This window comes from Trachemys scripta, chromosome 21 (assembly GCF_013100865.1).
Source record: "Trachemys scripta elegans isolate TJP31775 chromosome 21, CAS_Tse_1.0, whole genome shotgun sequence".
Classification (NCBI taxonomy): Eukaryota; Metazoa; Chordata; order Testudines; family Emydidae; genus Trachemys; species Trachemys scripta.
The window spans coordinates 7,191,741-7,210,940 of record NC_048318.1 but is presented as its reverse complement, the minus strand read 5'-3'; positions in this window follow the sequence as shown (position 1 = coordinate 7,210,940).

Below are 19,200 nucleotides of genomic sequence, written 5' to 3'. Positions count from 1 at the left end.
CACTGATCCGGCTCATTCTAGTGCAGCTGGGTGGAGATCCCAGAGCCGGAGTTATGCAGGAGTGTGGTGTTTTGAAATTTACTCTCCCCTGCTTCCCTCGCAAACCAGATGGAAACTTGGAAAGTGAGCTCATTTTAGAACCAGAACAGGACCCTCATTCATGCCGGCTCTGACATTTGTCAACCCCCTTTCTTCATATCCCCGAAGATGCCGCATGCAAGACGTGCTACCCGAAAAGGGACAGAGAACACTGTCTCGTTATTACCGACGAGAACAGGCAGGGGTTGTATTCCTGGCTTTTGCCACTGACTCACTGCGTGGCCTTGGACAAACCACTGCCCTCCTCCATCCCCCCACCCTTGTGAATGGGGCAATAATAGTCACCCACCTCACAAGGCTGCTGTGAAGTGCTTTTCTCCAAAGTCCTTGGGCAAAAGGTGCTATAGAAGCATTATCGCTATTGCTTGATGGTGCATCAAGGCCACCCTCCTTCTAGAGGAGAAGGCAACTCTCCCTCAGAGCCATGAACGTTCCCTGTGGTTGAAGAAAGGGGTGGAAATGGGCTTGTTTGCTGCAGAGGCCCTTCCAGCCATGCCATTGTGAAGGAAGGAAGGACCTGGGGCTGAGCCGAAGTCTCTCTCTGAGCAGGTAAAGATCATTGACCAAACAAGCCAGGGAGCAGCTATCACCTACAACTTCTGCTGAGGCATCAGCTCTGTCTCTGGATCTAGGGGGAGAGTCAGGGAACATGTGGGGGGAAGGAACATGTTGAGCGAAATCAAAGTATGATTGACATCCGGGGGGGTGGGGGAAGAGGGTGTGCTGCTGGTGGCTCAGCACCCACATGGCGGATGAGCAGAAGGAGGTGCTAAGGGAGCACCTGGAAAACGGGTGACATGAATTATGGGCTGACAGAAAAAGGCCCCGCTCCAGCTGAGATCCCTAAGGGCCAATGCAGGGACAAAAGCCATCTTGTCACAAGCAGCAACAATTGTGAATGACAGGAGGCACTTCCTTCCCCTCCAGAACAATGGCCGCCTGTCATGGCAAGCCACAGAGCCTATCATTGAGCTTGGTTACGACACCGCGAGAACATCTGTCAGGCCCTGACGAGTCAGGGCAGGGAGAGGAAGCTGCTTTCGCAGCTCGTAGGATGAGGCAGTTTGGGTTTCCACCACATGGGTGGTTTTTGTCTCTTTTTTACTCCAAGGAACAGCAACGCTCCCCACTGACACTGCCCCTTAAATTCAAGGGGAGCAGAGCAGAGGTGGGTAGCTATTTCTGCCTCTTTAGGCTGGTTAGCCAATATTCAAGGTCATGCTCATTAGGCGGAGAAACAGATGATCCGAGCCAGGTCTATTCTTTGATGCAATTCTGTTTATTTACTATGACTGTATACAAAGTCCTGTTCCCCTGAACACACAAGAAATTGCAGGCAGTTTCTGTGCTCGCTATTTTTGAGTCTGCGCCTCAAGTCAGTTCTGTGCTCAAGGAGCTGTCTCTCCCTGCTCCCTCTCGGGGTCATGCTCACAACTACTTCTCTCACAGTCTGCTGGCTTTCTGCCTCTCTCACACATATAGCTTGCCAAATAGGCTCCTATAGCCCCTGTGTTTGCCACTAGTCCCAGAGAAACCCCTCAAACCACATAGTTTAGCCACACTCAGTGCCTTGGGTAGTAGCCTCCTAGTGTTTCTAGCTATCACTGCATAAAGGAGCATTTAATTGCTCCTTCCATTTAGCCTGAACGAAGGATGTTTAGCATACCCATCAGCTTTACCTGCATCTGTGATTGTGTATAGATCAAAGACCCACTTGATGGAAGCCATTAACTCCTTCCAGCAAAACACTATTGGGGAAACTGAGGCACGGTGGGAACAGACTTGCTTCCAGTAACTACAAGTCAACTGCAAAATCTGGAACAGAACCCAGTTATTCTTGGTCCCTAAGCAGTAGAGACAACCCTACCTCCTAAATTCACCACAGCACAAGCTCGCCTCAGCTTAGATATTTGGTGCCAGGTTTTGAAAGAAGGAGTGTATAGACTGCCCTCAGAAATGTACCTGCACCCACAAAAAAAATGAATTTAATTAGGGCAAATGAGTGTAAGTAGGTAAGAGCTACCTCTTTGCACAGCAGACTGGATTCTATGGGCGTACATGCCCCTTTGCCTGAGTGCCCATCATAACATTGCACTCCATATGCTTTATAAAAATATGTTTATAAGTGTGAATATGATGTAACTGGAATATGCTTTATGCAAAAGGTCTCTTGTAAGGTATCATTACAAAGCTTATGATCTACTGAGTGTGTTCATCCTATTTGTATGTATGTATCATTCTTGTATCTAAAACTAGAAATATGAAGTATTACTCTGAAATCCTATTGTAATTATGCAAAGTGTGGGCCATTAATGGTGGCTTGGAATCTTGATGGCTCCCATTAACAAGGACAATTGGCTGTGAATGGCTCCGTTTACTTGCAAAACTTCCTCGGTATGTGCTGGCCAGCCTTAAAAGAATGGAGCCTAGAGGTCTCACAGAACTTGTGACCACGTCACATGATATTGGAATCCATCTTAAACCTGGTGATTTTCCATTTAGAAAGAGGGGTGGGAACCCAGAGAGAGACAAAGGAGTCCCACTTTGTGCCAAAGCTATAAAGGGGGGTGGAACAGAACAAAGGGTCCCCATCATGTTGAATCCCCTACTTTTCACCTAAGATGCCTGCTGGAACTAACAAGGTCTGTACCAGGAAAAAGGATTGGGCCCAGACTAGGTAGGAAGGAGTCTAGTCTGTGAAAGAAGCTTATTGGAGCATCTCTGAGGGTGAGATTTTCCTGTATTCAGTTTCTTAATGCATTAGGCTTAGACTTGCGTGTTTTGTTTTATTGTGCTTGGTAACTTACTTTGTTCGGTCTGTTATTACTTGGAACCACTTAAATCCTACTTTTTTATACGTAATAAAAATCACTTTTGTTTATTAATTAATCCAGAGTAAGTGATTAATACCTGGGGGAGCAAACAGCTGTGCATATCCCTTTATACAGAGTAAAACAGATTTGGGATTTGAATCCCATTGGGAACTGGGTGTCTAGGTGACCTGCTGAGCAGTTTTTGGTTAAAGTCTGCAGCTTTGGGGGTGTGGACCAGACCTGGGTCTGTGTTTGCAGCTGGCTAGTGTGTCTGGCTCAACAAGGCAGGGTTCTGGAGTCCCAAGCTGGCAGAGAAAATGGGCTCAGAGATCATCTCAGCAAAGGGCTGGCTCCAGGCACCAGCTTGCCAAGCAGGTGCTTCGGGTGGCCACTCTGGAGAGGGGCGGCACGTCCAGCTATTCGGCGGCAATTCGGCGGACGGTCCCTCACTCCCGCTTGGAGAGAAGGACCCCCCACCGAATTGCAGCCGTAGATCGCGATCGCGGGGTTTTTTTTTTTTTTTTTTTTGGCGCCGCTTGGGGCGGCAAAAACCCTGGAGCCGGCCCTGATCTCAGCACATCAGCTGACAATCCCCAGGGGGTCTCTGACTAAACCAATCACACACGCCCCTTTGCCTGAGTGCCCATCGGGTGCACGGCCCACCCACTGCTACGCTCGAGTACGAACACACCGAAGGTGGCGAATATATTAATACAATGAGCATCTTGCTTTCTGTAACAGCCCCATTTCTCCATACAGCCTCCCTGCTCTGTGCAGTAGCTATTGTTAGAATACTGGTTATACAACACTCTCTAGAAAGCTCCTATTTAAAGCTCAGCTTTGGTGACAGTGTATGACAGAGACTTTTCAATCCGTCATGTGAACAATCCTAATGCACTTCTGCTCATTCATGCCCTTTACCTATAATCCCCCAGAATATACATCTGCTCCCAGGGCCTCCCAGTGAATGGGAATCCAGCCCTGGGGTTGTGTCCTCAAGCAAGGAGTTAATTATTGGCTAACGGAGCGGCCCATCAGATCTCTTATTTTTTCCTGCCTACTTGATAACTAAAATATAAGGCATTCAAGGCAAGACACTGGTGGGCAACTGACATACCAGCCTCGGGTGGCACTTGGTGAGGCTACGCAGAGAACTCACCCTTGTGCTCACTACATTCTGCCCTGGGGCACTTCATCTTGGTCCAGAAAGATTTGGATTATGGCCTTTTTTCCCTCATCTGAGAAAGAGACAGGTCACCGGCCACTGAAATGCAGCCACCTCTGGGGAGCAGCATGGCAGCTGTTTAAAAGTGCACGTAAATGTGATGTGCCTGCTAAGGACAGGATAGGAAAAAATAATTGATGCATTGGAGATGGCTCGGATAATTTCAAAGCAGGATGTGAGGATATAAAGCTTTTACCAAAATCACTGAGATTCTTATCGCTTGACTGGACAGGACCTGGTAGGTCAGCACCACTACCTTTACAAAATACAACACCAGATCACAACGGATTACTCCTCAGCTTTCTCCTCCAGACAATGGCACTGCCAGCAGCCCCTAAAGCCACACTGGGTTGGTACAGACCCCGAGGAAGAGTGCCCCCTCCTGAGTCACCAACACCATCTCCCTGCCACGCGGCAGCTCTTATCCCATACTGCAGAGCTGGCTTAGTACTGACTAGGAGGGATTATCACATGCTGGCCCCTCAGCACCAGTGTCCATGGCATCACCCTGGGCCAATGGCTCAGTGCTGGCTCAGATGGAAAAGCTAATTAGTGGGCTGTAGCCCACGAAATCTTATGCTCTAATAAATTTGTTAGTCTCTAAGGTGCCACAAGTACTCCTGTTCTTTTAGCTATACAATGCCCTGCTGCAACCTTGGCTTTCCTGGGAGTTGTCCCATCCCAACATGGCTTCACCAGGCTTAACTGGGGAGAGCTGGCGCTTCGATCATATTGGGCTGCCAGCCCGGGCCCCTGCACATCTGGAGCCTTGACCTTCCCTCTGCCCTGCAGGGTGAATGCCATTGAACACTGAGCTCCTGCAGAAACCAAAGACGTTCCCCTTGGATAGGACAGGTGGAATAGTAAAATCCCAAGACAGTAGCAATGGCTTTGCCATTGGCTTCCAACACAGAGGTGCAGCAAGGGATGCTGGGAAGATGGCTGGGGACACTTGCACTGGAAATCAGCTCCCAGGGGGTGTGGGAGTTTTGCTATTGACTTAATGGGGCTAGGATTTCTGATTTACATGCGTGTGTTTCCTTCCTCCCTTGGTGAGAGTGTGGGCACTGGGGTGGGGACAACTCAAGGGTCCTTTTCCTGAAGCAATCTGCATGCATACAGATACTGGCTAGCCCTACACGGAGATCCTTCCTCCGGCATTCGCAGTTTTAATTAGCAGAGCTCTGCCCTGAATCTCAATGGGAGATTAAACCATAAAGAGCGCCACGCGGAAGAGCACAAGTGTCTCTTCTCGCTCGAGAAACGTGCGGAGCTGTCTGTGAAATTATTACCACTGTTTGTGTGTCCCATTTTCAGCTCCACATGCACCTCCTTGGAGCTCGCTCCACAACAAGAAATCAACTGGCAAGGAACGTTTCAAACACACAGCAACAAAATTCACGTTTGCAGACTCTAGTACCCTGCAGCTCTGTGGGATTTCAGAGGCTGGCTTTTCATTCCTTTCCCTCTCTCGTGATTACATGACAGGGCTGGCTGTGAGAGCAGGCAACTGGATTCAGTGACCAAGAGGTTCACTTACAGTTCCATGTCCTTATTTTAATATCTACCCAATTGCCGGGTATTCTCCTCCTGAACTTGCACCGGGGGCAGAGAAGTGGGGAGACAAAGGTGGCTTTAAGATGTCTTTGCACTCCTGATATTCAGTATTGCCAGCCCTAAACATTTAAACAAAAGAAGTCAAGCCCCCCAAAATCACAAGATTGTCTTAAAAATCATGAAAATATTTTAAACAACAAAAAGAACCCATTTGTTTGGCTCTTGTTCACTGAGCCTTAAGTGTGCATGTTTTCAAGCTTTTCTCTAGACCTAGAAGTGCTAAAAACAGACATTTTTAATGAAAAATGAGATTTTCCTATATTCACATGATTCCAGGAGCTGGGACTATAATAAAGACACCAAATATCATGAGACAATGACAATGTCATAAAAATCACAAGACTTGGCAGCACCGCACCTGACATCCGCTCCGCTTACCAGGATTCCCAGGGGCGCTGGGGAACAGAGAATAACTATTGTACAATGCGCTTCAGCTGTGCGCCCCTTGCACTGGGAAGTAGCGGGGCTAATACACATCTGCTCTGCACCATTGGAGGACTTCCTCTGTGCAGGGGAGAATTCTCCGGGCACCACTTCCCTTTTCCACCCTTGGAGAGGTGTCAAGAGGCCTGAGGGTAAGTGAGAAGCAAGCCCTGGGTATCTAACTCTCTCAGGCTGTTGAGAGTTTGCTCCCGGTCATCGGCTAGAAGTGCCTGGAGAACAGAATGTTTTAAGTTTCATGATTCTGTTGCTGTGTTCTAAATTACAGGCTATGAACGCTTGCACCAGCCCTAAGCATTTAGATAAAAGGAGAGCCATCATCTCAGGCTGGCATCAAATCAAATCCCTTTCTGAAGGTTAAAAATAAAAAAGCCAACGTTTTAAAAAGTCGACAGAAGCGAAAGCTTCGCTCTGTATTTCATGAGTCTCGGCACTTCGTGGGATTTGGCTGGCACCTGCAACGGCGATGCCAAAAAGCTGGGTGATGGGCTGTTCTTACTGAGGAGTCTATTCCTAACTCTGCCATTGGCCCCGGAGGGGTGGGGGGGTAACTGTGGGCAAGTCAAAATGGGGTCAATGCTGCCAGCCTTTTGTAGATCTATGGCTGGAATGTAACACCTAAGTACACCTCTACCCCGATATAACACGATTTCGGATATAATGCGGTAAAACAGCACTCCGGAGGGGCGGAGCTGCGTGCTCCGGCGGATCAAAGCAAGTTCAATATAACGCGGTTTCACCTATGACGTTGTAAGATTTTTTGGCTCCCAAGGACAGCATTATATCGAGGTAGAGGTGTATTTTTACTATGGTGTTTATTGCACAACCCAGACTGGGAGATACAGAGATCTTGATGAGAAAGCCTGTCTTTGTGAGATTTCCAGCCTCGTTTCTTGATAGCTGAGCACGAGACATTGGATGTTTGAACTTTCTGAGTTTAGGCTGTCATTGACTGGAAGAGGGCATGCACTTTCATGAAGCTGTACACAATGACAATGCAATCGCTAGCTAACATTAGGAACAGGACCCAGGATTTTTAGTTCCCAAAACATTCTTCTAGCACTCAGGGTAAAGGCAAAACTTAGTTAGCTGGCTGTATCAGTAGGGCTTTTATTCTCTCTGTGGGGCTGTAAGACAGACACACAGAGGTATATTCGGGATCCCTGCTTGAGAACCGCTGTATTACAGCGCTGCTCATGGGCGAGTCCCTCCGAAGATAAACAACTGAGACAAAGGTCGGATGAAGGGTAAAAGAGAGTGCGAATGACACAAAAACCTGTTGAATTTTGTCTGCTTCCAGATCATGCTACCAAAGAGCCTGGAAGGCTCACAGGCCTTCTTCCAGGTAGAGTTTTGGATGGGCCAACAGTCGGTGTAAGAGTTTGATCCCAAATTAGGAACATGCCAGATTTGGCTCAGTTTTGCTAGGTGTTTTTGTTTGTTTGAATGGCTCCAAGGGAAATTCAGGGGACATGTATCCAGCACAAACACCAACCAAAACTACAGGCTTGCCTCAGGGCAAGGAGGCAGCTGCATTGGAGAGCCTGGGATAGGCATTAATGGAGGGTGAGAAAAGAGTAGCGGAGCTGAACTTCAGTGGCTGCGCCAGGGAAACCCCTTGGCACTTGGAACATATGGGCTTTCTTGCTTTAGCTCCCTCATTTGTGTGGTTAGTTTGCATGAGACAGAGATCCTTTATCTTCAGAATTTCCTTTCCAGTGCACAGTGGAAGTGCCACAGCAATGCACCAGACCTGACCCACCGCATATGATTTAAAAATGGAGAGAAAAAAAAAATTGCTCCAAAAACCCCCTGTGCAGCATATAAACTCCCATTGCAGGGAATCTCAATTTCAACTGCTTCCTGCAGTCTACTCCGAAGCAGGCTAAGTACCTGAATCCTAATCCGCCTCACCCTCTGGATTCCTAGCTCGCCAGACAAATACACCTGATGCAACACAATCCCGACCTGCAGTACCTCATGCTCTTCTGGCACTAGGCATGATCATCCCATCCTGGGTAGACAGTCTCACACTAGCGCACCACAAATAACAGCGTGGCTATGGTGGCTCCAGCCGAGATCCAGGCTAGCCACCCGAGCTCAGACCCCTGGGGTCGGGTGGGCTTGAGAATCCAAGCTTCAACGTCCAGACTGCTATTTTTAGTGCAGCCCTACAGAATCTAGCGTTAGCATGAGTCTTCCTGCTCCCAGCTGCAGTGTAGACGTACCTGAGGATTCCTTAAACCTCTAGCTTCCAGATCGTCACCAGCCCTGGGCAAGTAAATCCTGTTACCCAGGTATTCGGCCACTGAAACTGAAATTAGCAAAGGTACGTCATGGCTAGAGCAGCCCCTGGCTTGGCATAAATAATAAAGGTAGGCTTGCCCATCTCCCTTCTACAGCACGGCCCCATTAAACTGCAGGGAGAACTGTTGCTTGCGCATACACAGACAATGGCAGTGGTTGTTCTTGCATCAGCTCATAAATATTTAACAGAAAGCACTTTGTAACGAAGAATGTTATTAAGGCTGATGAAGTCTGGGGCTGCGAATGTGGCCATAGATCAGATGTTGCCAGTCTAGTATGTATAACCCTCCTAGATCAGCCCTGTGGCAAATCAGCGTCTTTGGGTAAAATAAATAAATAAATAAAATAAAATAAAATACCGAGCCTCGGAGACCCAGAGGGACATATGCGAGGCGTCTGCGGGATATCCTACCAATAGATCAGATCCTTGCAATCTCCTCATGCAGCAATTCAGATATCTGAAAGGTGGAAGGAAAAGGCTAAAAACCAATAAAGCAGAATGTACTAGATGAAAAGCAATTCTTGGCAGCAATTATTAGCACAAACACTAGGGTTTTTTTCCCCTCTTTTCTGTAATAGCAAATTAATCTTTTTATTGCTGCTGAAGCCACACTAATTATATTTATTCGAGTGCTTTATGCATTATTGGCATAAGTTTGGGTGCTTTTTGTGGGCGGTTTCCGTGGGCCTATTTGATCTCATTTGCTGCATTTTAGTTCCGGCAGCCCCAAAGTTCGGGGTGAGACAAAGTCTGTTATGGCTGAGAGCAAACTAATCATTCCCCCTCCTATAGAAGGATGCGAAATAGCCTCTCTTTGTCACAAAGGCTGCACTGAGGAGTCGGGAGCAGAGTCGGGGAAAACTCAGAATTGCTGTGGCCTGGGAAATGTTGACATCAAAATTTGTTCAGAATCATATTATGCCAGGCCTTGACAGGATAAGACATGTCGCAGTACTCGCTTGTACTGCTGACATGTCACGAAATAATGCACAAATCATAAAATATATAAATGAAAAAAATAAACACTTCAAAACCAAAAGTGTTTCGAAGTGACATTTTGATTTTTTTCCCTCCCAACCAAGAAAATACTTTTTGTTTTGGAAAAAGAGGCAATATATACAAAAAAAACCCTAAAGCATATAGATATTTCTTTTGCTTTCTTTTTTAAAAATTTCCCCTCATGGGAAACTGTCGAAATGGATATGATTTTGTGATCCCCAAAAAGTTTTCCTCCAAATGGCATTTTCCAATGCTCGATTGTTTTGATGAAAATTCTCCCACCAGATGTAACTGGGAATGGATACTGCCTCTCGATTTTAAGCAAGTTTCAGTGTTAGTGAATGCTGCTGGATGACAGCCCTGGAAGCCAAGGGCCAAATTTAGTCGGGATGTGTAAGTTACATGCCAACAAGTAGGTCTAAGAGGACATCACCTGGTACAATTTATGCTGAGGCACTGGGAAAAAGGCAGAGGTAGCAGCAGCTTAGACCGGTCTCTGAATATAGCCCTCAGGCTGAAGCCGCCTGTGAGAGGGCAGATTTCCACAATATAGGAAAGCCCTTGAAGTCAATAGGCATCTTTCTATTGAGTCCAATGGACTTTGGATCTGGCCTACACTGCCCTGCCAAGGTGCCTTGACCTTGAGCCAGAGGGACCAGCTGGAAAGTGAGAAACTAAGCATCTCCACAGCCCATTCAGTCCACTCTTGCTAAGGTGCCCAGTTCCTGCTAATTGCTATCAGAGTTTCTGCATTATATCAACCCCCATCCAAGCATGAACTAGACTGAATGAGAAATAGACTGAATGCCATCAACTAATTCCACACAGATGAGGACTAGAATTGTGCAGTGCAGGGGGCGGGAAGGGAGGTTTCACAGAGAGATGTTGATAATGCTCAGGACCTTTTAGGATTAGCCCCTTAACCTGGATTTGAACCAGTGTCCTAGAGGTTTAAAAAAAAAAAAATCAATCTAGCCCATTGCCACCCCCTTCGCTACACCAACCTCAGCTGGTACTTGACTCCCTTTTCCACAAAGAGGGTTATTTCTTTGACAAGGCTTCTACAAAGTTCTCCCTGGCTGGCTGGGACTTGTTATAGCGAATGCTGCTGATTGACCATCTGAGCAACCGCATATGAAGTGTATTTATAAAACAAAATCAGGCCTATTAAGACACTTTACAATATGACAGAAATTAAAGCAGCCTGTGAGTTTACCGTTTGGTTTAAATATATTTTGAGCATGATTTTACTTTCCTAATGGTCAGAAGCGTAGGGCCAGGGAAACAACAGGAACTGGAGGAGGGAAGGGAAATCTGGTTTATAACCTATGCTGTGTGGTAGATTCGTGGCATCTGTGCCAGTCAGTTTCCAGTGCCACAGGGCACTTTGTGAATTTAGTCTTGATCCAAACCCCACTGAAGTTAGTGCTAAGACTCTCACTGACTTCCATGAGCATTGGATCAGGTCCTTGCTCCTAGAAAAGCAATCCCAGCAGAGAAAGACCTTCATTTCTCTTCTGTGCTCTGGGGCTTGGGAAGGGGACAGACTGGCTGGCTTGAGGAACTAGGGCTGGGCTGTTCCATCTCTATGGTTACCTGCTCAGTAGGAACTAAAATGTTATTACAATGGGACAACAGCTTGGTGCATCCTGTATGAAAGAGCTGGTGGAGCTCAGCTCAGTTGCCAACTTTCAGGAGGTAAATAAGCCCCCCGACTTTCACAATAAACCAAAAATCAAGCTAATCCCATTTCAAAACAAGGGCAAAACAAGCCAATCTCTAAGAACCCCAACACTCTGTGACTAGATCCCCCCCGGTCTGCAGTCTGGGACTGTGGTGGGTCTGCTATGCACCCCTTACTCTTTACCCCTGCTTGCCGGGAGACTATCAAAAATAAGATGCAACAAGTCAAACAAGCAACAAGCTACAAGCCAAAAACTAGCCAACAAGCAAATCACAAGTCAATTAAGCCAAAAACAAGCCCAATTTCTGCATTTTTTTGAGTGGGATTGGCATGTCTGGAGCTCAGTCCCTCACAGCACAAAAATGACCAGTACAGTTGGAGGCCCTGGGTTGGCAGCATCAGCAGAGATGCCAAGAACTGAGCAGGACCCTCTCCCTTCAGATCATGGCAGAAGCACATGGAGAAAGCCAGCAGAGACATCTGTCCCAGAGGTGTAACACTCCTAGCCACTATCTGGGGTCTCTTAAAGGAACAGTCCCCTACAATAGCTGGAAGAGCTGAGTCTCTAGTGATGTCAATGCAGCTCCATTTCACCAACAATGCATTTGGGGGGGGGGAGAGGGAGAGAGAGAGAGAGAAATTCACTGTTCTGGCATCTCTCTATTGCTTTTCACAGACTGTCAGTCCCACACTCTTTTACAGTGCTCCCACATGCCAGACTTACTTAGGAAGTATGCCAGCTCAAGCAGTCATTAGGCATTGTCTGTGTACTACATGCAGCTGTGCACCTTCATGCTAGTGAGACTTAATCAGTCAGGATATCAAATGCAGGCGGAGTGGAGAGGTGAGCGTGGATGTCACCCCTGCCGTGAAAGCTTTCAGGTTGCTTTTAAATTAAAAAAGAATAAGAAAGTTCCATTTGCTTCTCCGCCCCCCCCCCCCGCCCCACCCCCCCCACCACCGCGGAAGGAGCTTCAGACGTCCAAGCAGAGAATCCCCTTCCCCTTTTCTCCCAGTTAATGGCATCACCCAAGGAAGCTTATTTCTTTCACCTTCCCCCCACAAGCGTCTGGCCAGGGCTGACTCCAGGTTTTCTGCCGCCCCAAGCGGCCAAAAAAAAAAAAAAAAAAAAACGGCAGCGCTTCAGCAGCAGCTCAAAGAGAAAGAGAGGGACTGAGGGACCCTCCGCCGAATTCCTGCCGAAGACCAGCACATGCCGCCCCAACAGTGGCCGGAGTGCCGCCCCTTTGTATTGGCTGCCCCAAGCACCTGCTTCCTTAGCTGGTGCCTGGAGCCGGCCCTGCCTCTGGTTCTAGTTCCTGTCAGAGGCAGGATATTGGGCTAGGGGCATCATTGGTCCAGTGCAGCACAGCAGCTCCCTCAGGCCAGATTTTCAAAGGGGTTTAAGTACCTACTGATGCAGATAGGAGCCGAGAGGGATTTGCAGACGAGCCTCGGGAAGTTAGGGGCCTAACTTCTATTGAAGCCAAGGGGAGTTAGATATTTTCAACAAAGCCTAAGCAGATTAAGTGCCTATCTGCATTTTTAGGCAGCTAAATCCCTTTGGAAATCTGGTCCTGTGTTCTGGTGATCCCCCCTCCAAGGCCATTATGAGTTGGAGGGGGCGGCGGGGTTCTCTACCTCCCACCCATATTTTAAACTCCACAGACCCACCCCTTCTTCCCTGACACTTGGCATCAGCTGTTCTGCACCATATTGACAGACAACATCAGTAGCCTTCCCAGGAACTAAGAAGCGCTCAGGAACTAAACAATCTGTAAGACGCCGCGCCCCCCCACCCCATGTTTTAGAGCGCCAAGGAGTTCATCCACCATGCTCGCTGGACCCCATCCTTGAGGGGCAAGAATCCAAGAATCCATGATTCATACCCTCATGCAGGCTTTTTGGGGCCATTGTACCAGCTCTCATGGAGACCCTTAAGCCCCCATCCATGGAGAGCGGATGAGACATGGACACACTGAGGGTCTATATTCCCCTCTAGTGGCTGATCCACGTAAGAGGTTAATAAGTTAGCTACTGCTTCTAAACTCAGGACACAGCCCCTTAGTTCAAACAGCCACGTCTCATCCTTCCAGATTGAGAGACCTCAGGGTCATCCCCTGCTGACAACCCATCCAGTGAAGGGTCTTCACATTCAGTTCATGTTTTATTTTACTAACACCCTGACTGTTTTAATTAACAAAGGAGACAGCACTGGAAGGGACATCCTGGGTCACATAGTCCAGGCCCCTGCTTTCGCAGGTAACCCTGTGATACCATCCGGTTCATAAACTTCGCAAGGTGCATCATAAAGCCAGTTCGGTTTCTTGTCCTCACTGCTCCTATTGGGAGGCTGTGCCAAACCTCACTTCTAGATAATACTAGGTCTAGATAATACTTAGTCCTGGCTTGAGTGCAGGGGACTGGACTAGATGACCTCTCGAGGTCCCTTCCAGTTCTATGATTCTCTGATCATTAGAAACCCGCTTCTAATTTACAGCCACAGTTTCTTCATGGCCAGTTTCTCCCCATTTGTCCTTGTGCCTTGAGCTTCAACAGCTCTTCTCTAACCCAGGTGGGTAGCCCCCTGATGTATTTATAGAGATCCATCAGACCCTCTCTCAGCCTTTTGTTCCTTCCTCATGGGCTGATATTTGATTATAAGCTCTTCAGGGCTGGGCCTGGATCTACATGTGTTTGGAAAGTGCCTAGCACATTTTGTACACCATGGTGATAATAAATAATAATACCTAGCTCTGATACTATACTTTTCATCAGTAGTTCTCATAGCACTTTACAAAGGAGATCAGGATCTTTATCTGCATTTTGTAGATGGGGAAATTGAGCTACAGATCAGTGAAGTGACTTGCCCAAGGTCACCCAGCAGGCCAGTAGTGGAGCCTGGAATAGAGCCCAGGTCTCCTGAGTCCCAGTCCAATGTGCTACCCACTATCTGATAGTAGGGCGATGCCTTTAAGGGCTGAGCTTCCCAGCCAGAAAGTTAGGGCATGGATGCTGTGATGCTCCTGTTATGCACAGCCAGTGGGAACTGGACACAGAATAAAGCAGAGCTCTTGCAAGGACTTTCAGTGCTGAGGTCCAGATTTTGAAAGGAATTTATGTGTTACTGAGCTCAAAGTGCCTAAATCCCTTTTGAAAATGAGAGTTAGGCTCCTAAATTTCGGCACTACACTGCTGAGCCCAGCAATGACTAAAAGCCTTTTACAAGCTAGGCCTGAGAGATCAATGACCACCACACACTAGACCATAGGACTATGAGCCTAATCCAAATCCAAAAACGGTGATGGAAAAACTCCATCAGGTTCAATGACCTTTGGGTCAGGCTCTATATTTCAATAAGGACCCCAAAACCATAAAAGGTAGGTGGCAATATCCTCTCCCCAAAACTCCTCCTTCCTTCATGGTCTTCAAATAATGTATTGGTGAAAGCAATGGAGGGGGACAGGGGGAGAGAGACCCCAATGGCGGTGAGCATTTGCCCTTGAAAAGGTAAAGAAAAAGCTCTCTATACCATACAATTTGGAAAGTTCTAAATGAAGAAATTACTTAATCTACCTTGGGACTGTAGCTGTTCTATAAACTGCTGTAAACAAGCCTTCAAATCCAGCTACTAAGGATTCTACTGACATAGAAGAGCCTAGGCTGAATTGACAAGTTGTCTCTGTTGCCCTTGAAACTCAATTTTCCGTTGCTCACCTCATTTCCAATTAGCACAGGAGCCTCGCCGTCCGATGCTGCTCTTTAGGGGCTCCATTTGGCAAATTCTCCACCACGGTTCTGCACACCCACTCAGGGGCCGTGCTCTCCAGCATAGTTGCAGATAAATATCGTAAAGGGGACTAATTGGAGGCACCCGGGTCCATCGAAAGGGGTCTCAGGATAAAATCCACTCCTCTGCAGAAGAGCCAACACAAAGTTTATGCAACCAGGTAAGGCTTATTTTGAGAGCTTTGCATCACATTTAAGTGCATAAGCATGGTGTTATCCCCCTGCGTGGGGGTGAAGGAAGACTATGTTGCCGCTTGGGCCTGTAGAGAATAGTCACAACAGATCAGAAGAACTCTTGAATTCCCTTGGCTTCTATCAAATGTGTGAAAGTGTGTGCTGATTTCACACCAAAAAAATCTGCAAAATGTTCATGGTCATTTTTATTTGAAAACAGGACTTTTTTTTTTTGTTTAGTTAAAATGGAAAACTAAGATTTTAGTCAACATGTTTAAAAATTTGGAACTTTGGCAAAATTTTCAAAGTTTCTAACATTTGTCCGGGGACGGGAGGGAGGGGAGCGGGAGTCACTGTTTTTCAAGCAGCTGCAATCACAACTTTTCAGAATTTGAAGTTTCATCTGGAAAAAGTTTTAATTGGCAGATTTGTTTGTTTTTGTGAATGTTTTGATATGAAAACAGCCATTCTCTGATTTTTTGGCAAAAAAAGGGTAAATGTCAGACACAAAATGGCTCAGAATGAAATGGTCATTTTCTTTTTTCCTTGATATTTTACCCATTGACTGAGCATTTTTGTACACATCGCCTGCTGTCCGCAGTAGCCAATTTCTACAGAATAGGAATATTACAGAACATGATATTGTTTGTATGAAAAGGACCCCAATGGGCTTGGTGCTGTACATACACATATTGAAAGGTAGTCCCAAGAGTTTACAATCTCTAAAGGAACAAGACAAATAAAGGGAGCACAATTAGCCCCAGTTTAGAGATGGGGAACAGAGAGATTAAGGCCGAGATCCTCCAAGGTTTTTAGGTACCCAGCTATGATGGATTTCAATAGAAGCCTAAATATCTCTGAGGATCTGGGTCCAAGTGACTTGGCGAAGATCACTCAGGGAGTCTGTGGCAGAAGCAGTAACTGAACCCAGAATGCCTGGGTCCTAATCTGGGAGCCCATCCTGGACTCTCAGGATTATACTGGTTTGGAATGTTCCAACTTCTCCAGAATTTGTTGGTGGCAACATGCTTATAAAACATCTTAGGAGTTTAGCTCATCTGCACCTTGCGCCTCATGGAGCTCCAAGAGCTTTCACATAACGTCCTTTCTGGCTCTCCTGTCCCACAGCATGAGCAGAGACTAGACTATTTCTGCTTCCCAACATCCAGTCAGCCTGTTATGCTGGATGTCAGCGGACTGGAACAACAACAAACCCCAGCCTAATAAAGCATCCACAGAACGATCAGCTTAGCACAGCGACTGGGTCCTGGTGGTACAAGTTCCATCCAACCTCACTCCATTCCTCGGGACAGCCCGCAACACAGCTCCAGCTGCAGTGCTGTCAGCAATTCTGAATCCTGCCACCGAGGGCCAGATCTTCAGTCGGTGTAAATGGACAGAGCTTTCACTTCAATGGAGCAGCACCCGTTTACACTAGCTGAGGATCTGGCCCAGAACATCCAACCGTTAAAGACGCAGGTCCAGAGTCACGAAGGCGCTTAGGTGCCTAAATCCCAGAGTGAGGATCCAAAGCCCCCGTTTTAGGCACCACCGCAATCCACAAAAGCCCTGCATGGCTGCCACCTAACCCTGTAGGGTCCTAAACTCACTCAGCACCTAAATTTTCAGGGTAAAAGTTCCCTAGACACCTACATTTCTGCTTCTGAGCAGGCACGCTGCTGCCTATGTCCCACCAATGCCCCCAAGCAATCCATGGACGGGGGAAGACAGGCAGAGGAGAGCCCATCTCACGTGCTGGGCCCGATCCAGTAGGTGTGCTCGCCTAACTCCAAACAAAATGGCTGGGAGGGGGGAGGGAGAGGAAGAGGAGGACTACTCCCTTATAACCTTTATCCCAGAGGTTAGGGCACTCACCTGAGAGGTGGCAGATCCCTGCCCCTCAGGCAGACGGGGGATTGAACCAGCAGGACCAACTCCACAGCTGGTGTAACTCAGAGCAGCTCCTTGACGTCAATACTGATTTGCGCGTGCTGAGGTTCTGCCCCTCCCCCCCTAGCAGTAAGCTTTAAATCCTAACCCCCTCATCCAACAATGCCATGAGAACCCAAGACCACCCACCCATCCCCATCCCTGAACGTTTTCACAGGTGAGGGGGTGGTGGAGATGTTTCATCCAGGAGCGGATGATTTGGAACTTAACTTTGAGTGACTGTAATAAAGTGTTTGGATTTTTAAACATTTTTCTAGCCCAGGAGGTGTGCATCGTAGTGGCAACAGGACCCTTTTGTCTTTGTAAGCTATTTTGAGGCAAAAAAAATATCTGTAAATGACTTCCCCAAACCTCCACACAAGCTGAGCACGCAGAGAAAATAGGCTTTGCAGGAACACAGTAAATTGTTTCTGTCACACAAGGAAATATAACCAATGGAAATCGTTATGGATGAGTCATTACGAAAGGAGACCAAAAAAATTAACCTTCATCCATTTCCTTCATCTTTATGTGTGTGCGTTTGTGTGTGTGTGTGTGTGTGTGTGTGTGTGTGTGTGTGTGTGTGACACAGAGGGACGACTGGGAACAGTGAATGGGCATTAGGCGAGCATGCTGGCCACAGGACAGAGGGTGTGTTGTGTATGGGAGGGGTGCGAGGGTTGTGTGAGTGAGTGGGCTGTATGGGAGAGAGGGTCAGGAGAGGTGGGGCATGGGTGAGTGTCTAAGGGTGTGGTATGTAGGGGGAGGGATGGGTGCATACTGATTTCCCAGGGCTGCTGTGACAGCTTTTCTCCCCTCCCCCACCCCGCCCCCACTTGCAGTCCCTGGCATAAGCCTATGCTGGAGGGAGAGGCTGGGTGCATCGTGCTCTGGCCGTTCTGACCTGAGAATCCCAGCAGTCCAAAGTTGGCCTAAATCCAGCTGCTCTCATGTGCCCCACCCCACATGCCCCTCCTGTACACAACTTTTACACACACACACCCCGTCAAGTCCCTCTCTCACGTCCCCAGCACACTCTCCTACCACACCTTTTCCAGGCACTGTCCTCTCCCCTTCCATCATCCCCTTCCATCGTAGACATCGAAGATGAAGGAAACGGATGGTACCGTTCAGAATCTGGGTCAGTGAACATGTGTGGGGTAGGGTGTGACCGGCACGAGAGAGAGAGAGAGAGAGAGAGGCTCTGTAATATCTGAAAGGGAAACACGTAGGGCCCAAAAACCGGGGTAATTTCCCGGAACAGCAACACAACCCCATTCCCTGCCCAGCCCATGTGCTGAGTTATTGCCAATGTTAACTCCCCAGCCCCAGAGTTGCCTCACTTTCCTGTTTAAAGCCATTACCTGTGTGTGTGTGTTTTGCTTTGCACCTGCGTGCATTTGTTACAGCTGTAAAAATCTATTTCCAGAGCAGCAGATAATGATTCATCCAGCCACACCGTGCAAACAATGCTGCGGAAAAGGCTGCACTAAAGTGTTAAATGTTCCCTAATGTGCAGTAATTGATTTCCACGTGTGCAGTAATGGATTTGGTCACATCATGCAACAATGGATTTGACATGGGCACTGACTGATATTATAAACACGGTTAAATTATTAGTATTGTGTGCAAGAATTAGCAGTTAAATAGCGCCGGCTCCTGGGATCTGCCCTGGTTGACTAGGTCTATGTAGGGAAAAGCTGATATTTATAGGGCAGGTTAAGAATCAAGGATATGATCAGCAATTTGCCAGTTGAAAACTACTTTGGCTGCAAGTGAAATTAGTCTGGGGTTTCATCCAAGCTGTTTTTCCCCACATAATTGAGCTCTGTCCGGGAAAGGTCCAGCTGTAAAATAGTGGATGTTGCAGGGCGGGAACAAGAGCTACTGGCCGAGCAAGGGTAGGCAGTGGGGCAGGACTGCAGGAGGAAGACATGCTTGTGGGTCAGGGTTGAGGTATATTAGAGTTGCAAAAGACTCTGCAGACTGGAAAAGCAGAGCAGGATTGAGGGACAGTTGCAGAGGTGTGTGGGTCAACCCAGAACTCAATTCCTCATCTATACTGGGCCAAATTTACCTCACATTTTTCAAATTAATGGGAGGGGGAAAAGTTAATTTTAAA